At 33.9% G+C, this 8,675-nt stretch overlaps 1 non-coding gene across 1 annotated transcript; it reads left to right on the forward strand.

Moving 5' to 3' along the window:
• The first annotated feature begins 5,702 nt into the window (after nucleotides 1-5,702).
• LOC139873825 (U6 spliceosomal RNA) lies at nucleotides 5,703-5,800 on the forward strand. The gene has a single exon (XR_011767540.1). It is a non-coding gene; the product is annotated as a U6 spliceosomal RNA (small nuclear RNA).
• The last annotated feature ends 2,875 nt before the right edge of the window (nucleotides 5,801-8,675 follow it).

Raw genomic sequence — 8,675 nt, forward strand, 5'->3', positions numbered from 1 at the left:
ATTGTAGAGTGAGTTTCATTTGCTCCCTTTTTAAATGATTTTGCAATATATATATTTTTGGGACTGAGAATACATGCGCTTTTATAAATGCTTTACGAAATAGACACAAATATCGCCCTTGTTGAACTTGGTAGCCTAAGAATTGGTGTTTATTATAATTGTCACCAATTGACGCGAATCCTAAAGATAGATCTATGGGCTTTGACACGCCCCAGTCAGAGAATTTGAACTGCTTTAGTACTTCGATATTTATATATGGGGATATTCTAGATGAATTTTGTTAATGTCGGTTATCAGGTGTTCAATCCATACGAATGAATTTTTTAACACTTACGAGTGTATGATTATTGATTAAATGAAATCTTGTGGTCTATTAAAATTATGGAAATGATTGATTATGATAAACTAATGAACTCACCAACCTTTTGGTTGACACTTTAAAACATGTTTATTCTCAGGTATGAAAGAAATCTTCCGTTGTGCATTTGCATATTTTAGAGATATTACTTGGAGTCATTCATGACATATTTCAAAAGACGTTGCATTCGAGTCGTTGAGTTCATCAAGATTATTATTAAGTCAATTATAGTTGGATATATTATGAAATGGTTTACATGCCGTCAACTTTCGATGTAATGAAAGTTTGTCTTTTAAAAACGAATGCAATGTTAATAAAATGTATCATATAGAGGTCAAGTACCTGTAACGACCCGTCAAAATCGCTATTGACGCGGCACGTTAATCATTGATTCCACAGTGAGGTTTTGACCTCTATATGATACGTTTTGATAAAATATTGCATTCATTAAAATAAGTAACTTTCTAAACATAGAAAGTTATAAACATGTGGGCAAGTGCTTAGGTATAAGCAAAACCCCGAAATACATAAGTCTTTAATTTACAGGTTGACATCACAGTCCAATTATTTATTACACAACGCAGTTTTATTTTGAATGCAATAAACTTTGTACAAAGCATGAGAGACTCCATGCAGGCAACAAGCACATCACAGCGGAAGCATTCTAAGAACCTGAGAATAAAACATGCTAAAAAGTCAACACGAATGTTGGTGAGTTATAGGTTTAATTGCTCGAGTCATAAACATATATAAAGATAGACCACAAGATTTCATCAAAAGTTAATAGATTCTACGTAACAGAGCACCCTGGCAACTAAACCTAACGCTATAGTTATAATTACCCCATTCGTTTTACTACACGCAAACCAACGTGTCTTAAACTCAAATAACATACGTCCGTTAAAAGGCTAGCGCTCTAGCTCGGACGGGGATGTCAAGCCCTATGGATCCATATACAATTATTCGCGCCCACCAGTCCATATCCTATGTACTGGCAGCTACTAGTTACCAAAGCTAAGGGATTTTCGGTTTAACTCAGTGTAGAATTTAGTATGTACTTGTGTCTTATCGCGTTTAAAATAAATTGCATGTATTCTCAGCCCAAAAATATTTAAAGTATTTAAAAAGGGAGACTATAACTCACAGTTCAATATTGTGATTCAATATTGTAGGGAAATAGCGTAGACGTAATGATGGTAGACGACTGTATGGTTGGCCTTGGATTCTAGAACAATACCCCGAACAATACCCAATATTACCTTAGCTTGAAACGGTTTGAAACCCGAATTAAAATACCCTCGTAAATACCTTATTATTATTAAACTTAAATTATAATATTAAAATTATAAATATCTTATCGTTTACAGAAGGAAGAAAAGAAATTGGGGTGAGTAACTCGTCGAACAAACTGGCGTATTTATAATACTTTTTCATTTACTGTAGCTCATGCGATCGCATGAGTTTTCAGTGTTTTTGCCATGCGATCGCATGGCGTTTTGTTTCTAGTTCGTCGACATCAAATAGTGCTACTGTAGCAATTCACTGTACAAAGTCAATTTTACTGTAGCAATTCACTGTAGCAAGTCAATTTTACTGTAGCACTGTAGCAAAGTACGATTTCACTGTAGCAAATAGTGTTTTACTGTAGGAAAGTCGTTTTTACTTGTACATATACATATATACATACATATAATTGTTCAAGAATCGTCGAGAGTAGTCAAAGGTAATTGTATATATATGAACAGTTCTAAAATTTTGAGACTCAATCTAACAGACTTTGTTTAACGTGCCAAAATAATAAATCGTATAGAGAATTGGTTTAAATTAGTCGAAATTTTCCGGGGCATCACAGTACCTCACGATGTAACCAAATGTAATGTATTCTTCCAGATGGATTAGGACGGGTCCTTTCAGTTAGTGCTTTGTTTATGAGTGTGGTCTTCATGTTACCGGAGTGCTTTTTCGGAGAGTCGACGGTGGACCACAGGATACGAACACTGAAGTGTTCTGTGGCTCCACCGTGTAGTAGTCGGTTTTTTGGTATGTTTTCTCCGACCTTTGCCTTTTACTCGCGGTGGTCTTTTTTCTTTCATATATTTATTTCTCGAAAATGGCGATTTTTACTTCATCGTCCCCGTAGCCTCCTTAGGGTATGCTGTCTTTTGGGTGGTCAGGCCGGTATTCCGGCAGCTTGGCCGAAAAAAGTCCGGTTGAGCTGTTGGTGGTGGTGTTTTGTCGGCTTGTGTGGGGTTTGTTGGATAGCGTACTCTAGGTCCGTGATATCTACAACAATATTTGTTTGTCCCTTTATCACTCGTTCCATCTTCCTCGTCGCCGGTATCGGTTCGGATACGGTCCGGTGTTGTTGCCACCTTAGTGACTATAGTGTTGTTAAGCGCCAAAAATTGAAGATCTAGAGTGGTATCTCGGTTGTTTCCCTACCTTCCGTTAGGTAAGGTTTTGACAGGTTAAGGTTTAGAGTAGATCACGTTTTGGGGTTTTTTTGGATTTGTTGGCCAACGGGTTCTGTTCTGGTTTTCTGGTTGTGGTCTCGAGGCGGGTGTTCTTGGGTTGCCCGGCAAGTGGTTTGGTTACAGATGTACGGGGTTGGTGATGCTGCGGTTGGGTGTGGGGCTTGTGGATTGAGGTTCGCAGTTACAGACTTCGGTTCAGGTGAGGACCTTTTTTAGGATTCGGTGGTCTAGGTGGCGGTTACTCCTCACGGAAGCGGTAGCTTCTTGTTATTGGTAGGTTGATGGTATCGGGGTATCGGGTTACTGTTTCCCCGAGTGTGGTTGTTGTTCCGTCAATGTAATAGGGTTATTTCACTTAAATTCATGTTGAACATTAGAGTTACTTTCAAACAGATGTGACATTTGTATTTGTATCACTTCATGTAACGCTCTAGATAATCGGATCTTTTTTTTATTTATTTATAATAATATGTTTTTCGGGAAAAAAAACAAAAAAAAAAAGTGTAACAAAAAAGTGCCAAGTATGTTGTTTTACACTCTAAACTTGGCGGCAAAGTAACTACCAACTTCGTTGGTAACACGTGTATATTGGCTTGAACTCACTTCTTAAATCCAACACACTATTAATTAATTTCACTTTTATTTTTTTTGAAAGGCAAGCTTGCATCAGTCCGGATCGAAGCCTAGTCATCATTTGCACACACACACGCGCTTTTGGGCTGGAAACCCGAACCACACTCTGAGGATCCGACCCTTTTATATTCACGTCAAAAATCAAAATTCACACACAATCTCCATCACAAAAATGGTGTCGTCTGTATTTACAATCAAACAAACTCAATCGAAAAGGGGTCAGATTAAGATCCAAATCTTTGAAATGTTTGCTAAGTCATTAACTAAATTAGCAAATGGGCTCGCCGGAAAACAGAAGAAAGTTGACGGAAATGATGTAATCAAGAAAGGAAGACCAATAAGGGGTCAGATTAAAGTTAGGATTTTTAAGAAGATTTGGAAAACAACAAAAAATTTAGGAAATTGGGTTTTTGTGGGTAAGAAGAAAGCTGCCGGAAAACATAAGAAAGCTGACGCAAACGATGTGATCAAGAAAAGCAGACCAATGAGGGGACAGATTAAAGTTAGGATTTTTAAGATGATTTTGAAATCAATGAAAAAAGTAGGAAATGGGGTATTTGTGGGTAAAAAGAAAGCTGCCGGAAAAAGTTGCTTTGCGTCGCCGGCAACTGTAACTCCGGTGGATACCGTCGGAGAGATGGAGCTGTATTCAGAGAGTGAAATTGATAAGATTGATATTGAAATTAAGATTTTGAAAATGATCGGCGGATCCGTAATCGAGTTTGCGGATTCCGGTGGAAAGAAGAAAGGGTCTATCTATGTCGATGGACGTATTCCGATGACCGGAGTTCTTCCGGTGAGTCACACCATTCCGGTGGAATTTTTGTAACTTAATTTGTTTATTTTTTCTATTTATTTATATATATATTTTTTTTTTGTTTCTATAGTTGTTATATAAAATAAAATACGGAGTACTCCTCTGTGTTTTTCTTCCTTATTTACTACTGTACTATTTTAATTTAATAACCCTGTACATAAAGCTCTGTAACTAGTAGTTTGTTATTAGTTCTGATTAATGATTTATTGCGATGATTAAGAATTAATGGTTTATTGCGATTGCGATAATTAAGAAAGGTAAGTTTTAGCGTGAAAGTTAGCCGTCACGATATTATGGATCGAGTCATTAGAACTGAGTAGCTTCTAGAATCTCTACTTGTGCTCACTTTCTACTCATCTTTGACTTAAAATCGCATAATTAATGTGGCTCCTCATTAAAAATGGTGAAAGTTTTTATTTTTAACTCATAAACATTAATAAATGCAGAGTCTAAAAAACATTTATCAACCGTTAAAAGTGAATTAATAGATTATGCATAATTTTAGTAATTTCAAACTTTATAGTCAATGGATCAAACTACATTTTTGTTTTACATAGTGTTGACTTGGTCAAACGTGGCGTCCAAGTAAAAAACGGGAGTTTGAGGACAAAATGGTTGAGGTCTTTAGGACCAAACAATTGATCATCATAAAATTATTACTAACGATAGTATTCACTTGTAAATTTGATAAATGCACTTATTACTCTTATGTAATAGGTAGTACTTGTATTATACATTTTAATAAAGTATGATCATAGTAAATTTATCAAAATCACAATTGAAAATATCAATACCCTAAAAATTATACGTGGATGGGTTTATGTGGAAGGTTATAATTGTTTCACTTATTTTCAAGTCCGTGTTACTAGGTATTTTGTGATCGAATGCAAATATGGTGCGGGTTATTAATAATTTCATTGTGAAACGTATATGTATGTTGAAAATTTATTTTTTTATAAGAAAATGCATTTATAAATTAAATAAATATAAATCAAGTACTGATGATGCCATGAATGTATTGCATCACTCAATAATTAAAAAAAAAAAATTGGACCACCGCATTTCAAAAGGTTAAACATTACCTAAGTATTCATGTCATTGACCAATTCTATCGGAAATCATGCCTTTAAAATATTTTTTACGCATAATTACTTCGCATAAAGTGATCTAAAGTAATGCCACGATGGTAAACACAAATTCAAAGATAATTTTTTATTTGACAACGCTATCTCGATCCGTGTAAACGTATGAGAAGCAAATATATGGTAATCTATTTGCAAACCAAATCAATCTCAAACAATGTGAAGGAAAGCCAAACACACACGAAAATACAATGCCCATGTAGCGCTGTAAGAGGAGTCGTTAGTGCGAGCCCCTTTCCAACCAATCTACAATCAACTCATGTTTTGTTTTTTTTTTCGTTTCTTACAGAACATCCGATGAAATCGAAACGATATGGAGAAGCTTAACATGGCTCCTACACAAGAATGAAATGCACAAGTGATAAAAAAATATTCTCATGTCAAAGTGTATAAATCTGTATTTAAAATGTTGATTTCTAATTATTCAAACTGTTCTTAGCATGCTTTCTTGGTTAGTTTGGCAAATTTGATCATTAATTATGTGAAAAATCTTATCATTTAACTTACAAACTTTTTTTTTTTTAAAAAGCAAGATATTATAAAGCGCGAAAAGATACAAAAGGATGTATGGCTTACAATGACTTGCCAAAACATCAAACACGACGATCACTACAACTAGACGGTTGTTAAGTGACTAGATCTATGTACAACAATACATGAAATAAAGAAAATGAATTCACGATCTATTACAAACTTTAATATAAAATTCGTATTTTTAAAACATCGATCAACCCTTAAAGTAATTTAATGAAAAGCTATTAACTATTGTAAGAAGTATATCTCAAAAGGTATTTCATTGTCAATGGTCAAACTATATATTTTGGATTTACAAAGTTTACATTACATGATGAATCGGTGATTGACTTCAATTCGTCAAACGTGACGGCCAATTAAGAATAAGAAGTGAGGATCAAAATGGTCAAGATCTTTAGGACCAAATAATTGCTCATATTAAGGTGACACGTGGATCTGTTATGCGGATGGCTTTAATAGGAGAAAACAAAAATCATGTCGTTTTCAAGTTCATGTTACTGGTACTTGAAAAATACTCGAATTCCATTAATGCAAATATGATAATATTTCCTTTATTGTTACAGTATTATATTATTAATATTAATTAATATATTAACTAAGATTAAAAGAAACATATATGCTATTATATGTTGCAAAACTATAGTATTTTATATGAACCACTAGTAATGTGACATTTGCGAAAAATTAAACCAACACCATAGCGCCACTTGCCACATACACACCATAGCGCGACGTGTTTGTGGCAAATATAGTTGTCGTGCGGGAGCACAGAGACTCATGGCTTTGGAAGTGGCGTAGAAATCCGAGGTCCGGGGTTGAAAAGGCTCAGCTTACTCAACTAGAAAACTTGCTACTCCAAGCGTCTTTTTCAGACTGTGCAGACAAGTGGTCTTGGGCTGGCTCTTCATCGAATGAGTTTTTTGTCAAAGGTATGTGTTTGTTAATTGATAGCAATTTGATTGGTAATAATTGCAAAACTTATTGGTGTAAGGAGGTTCTCCTAAATTAAATATTTTTCTCTTGGAGGTTATTTCGTAACCGTTTGCCGGATAAATCCAACCTTGCTACTAGAGGCTTGATTTTACCTTCGCTTCACTGCGTTGCTTGCAATTCTGATAAAGAAGATGCCAACCACATTTTTTTTAAATGTGATATTGCTTGTCAAGTTTGGTCATATATTGTTATTTGGACCTCTATCTCTCTTCCAAAATGGTGCAAAGTGGAGGAGTATTGGGATTGGATTGAAAGCACTTATAAGTCCTTAAATAAAAGAAAAGTTTTGGATGTAATATGCTTTGCGTTATTTTGGACCTTATGGCGGTATAGAAACAGCTTGACTTTCAACAATTCTTCAGTCAAGAATGTCACATTTTAGATACTAATGTTTTTTCTTCATTTGATTGGATTTCGTCTAGATATAAGGTAGCGACAATCGATTTGAATGCTTGGTTACGAAATTCTATGAACTCTATGTAATTCTTCTAGTTTTTTGCTAGTTTTTTAACAAATTTTTTTTTTTTTTGCCGTTAAAAAAAAAAACTATACATTTACAAAAAATTTAATATTAAATTAATAAAATTTAAATATTTTTTCTCCCTTTATAATCTAATTTTCAAATATATGTTAATTTAATTTAATAATTTAATCCATCACCTAACAGGTTATTTCATATTTCTCATTTTATCAAAAGTCTGTCATGTCCCCCTAATTAACTACCTCACCCTACATTTTAAGACAGTAAAAAACCCATCACCATTATAATTGGTGTAATGCATATTATAATAATTCAGTCCATTTATTTACTCATGTATACAAAACTCTTAACCCTATCATAAGGTTCGAAATTATCGTTTTTCCATTGTCTAAATTTGTTTCGATACTTTCTAGGCATCGTGAAAAACTGTTGTATAATAATAGTAATAATTGTTTGAATGTTTGACATTGTTTGCTATAAGTTATACAGTTGTAAAGATGTGACACTTACGTATGTCATTAACTCATTATTAAAACAACTAATACTCCGTAACTAATAGCACAATAGTTAATTATTGTTATTATATTATTATAATATTATATTATTATATACCTATACACTAAAACACGCGCCAGATTTCGTCGTTTCAGTTCTATCGGAATACCGTTTTGAGTTTGCGTTCACACTACAAACGTTATATATATATATATATATATATATATATATATATATATATATATATATATATATATATATATATATATATATATATATATATATGCTAGATTTCGTCGTTTCAGTTCTATCGGAATGCCGTTTTGAGTTTTTGTTCACACTACAAACGTTATATATATATATATATATAATTCCACCCGAATTTTTAACGGGTCCTATCTTCTCACTCGGTGCGAGTTAAATTTTTCTGAGACCACCGTTCAACTCGAAAAAATCTAATGAATACAACGGGACTAACTACGCGCGAAACGGACATCGTTAAAAAAACACTAGATAACGGGCCCTATATTCTCGCTCGGTGCGAGTTAAATTTTTCTGATACCACCGTTTAACTCGAAATAATTTTACGAACACAACGCGACTAACTATACGCGAAACGGATATCGTTAAAAAAACACTAAATATTTCGGACTATATTACATACATATACATACACGTCCAACAAACAACTCAACTTACTAGATATATTAGGTACCAAACAACGTATATCCAAATTCGACCGTGCGTC

The sequence above is a fragment of the Rutidosis leptorrhynchoides genome, chromosome 10 (genome assembly GCF_046630445.1).
Source record: "Rutidosis leptorrhynchoides isolate AG116_Rl617_1_P2 chromosome 10, CSIRO_AGI_Rlap_v1, whole genome shotgun sequence".
In the NCBI taxonomy this organism is placed as follows: Eukaryota; Viridiplantae; Streptophyta; class Magnoliopsida; order Asterales; family Asteraceae; genus Rutidosis; species Rutidosis leptorrhynchoides.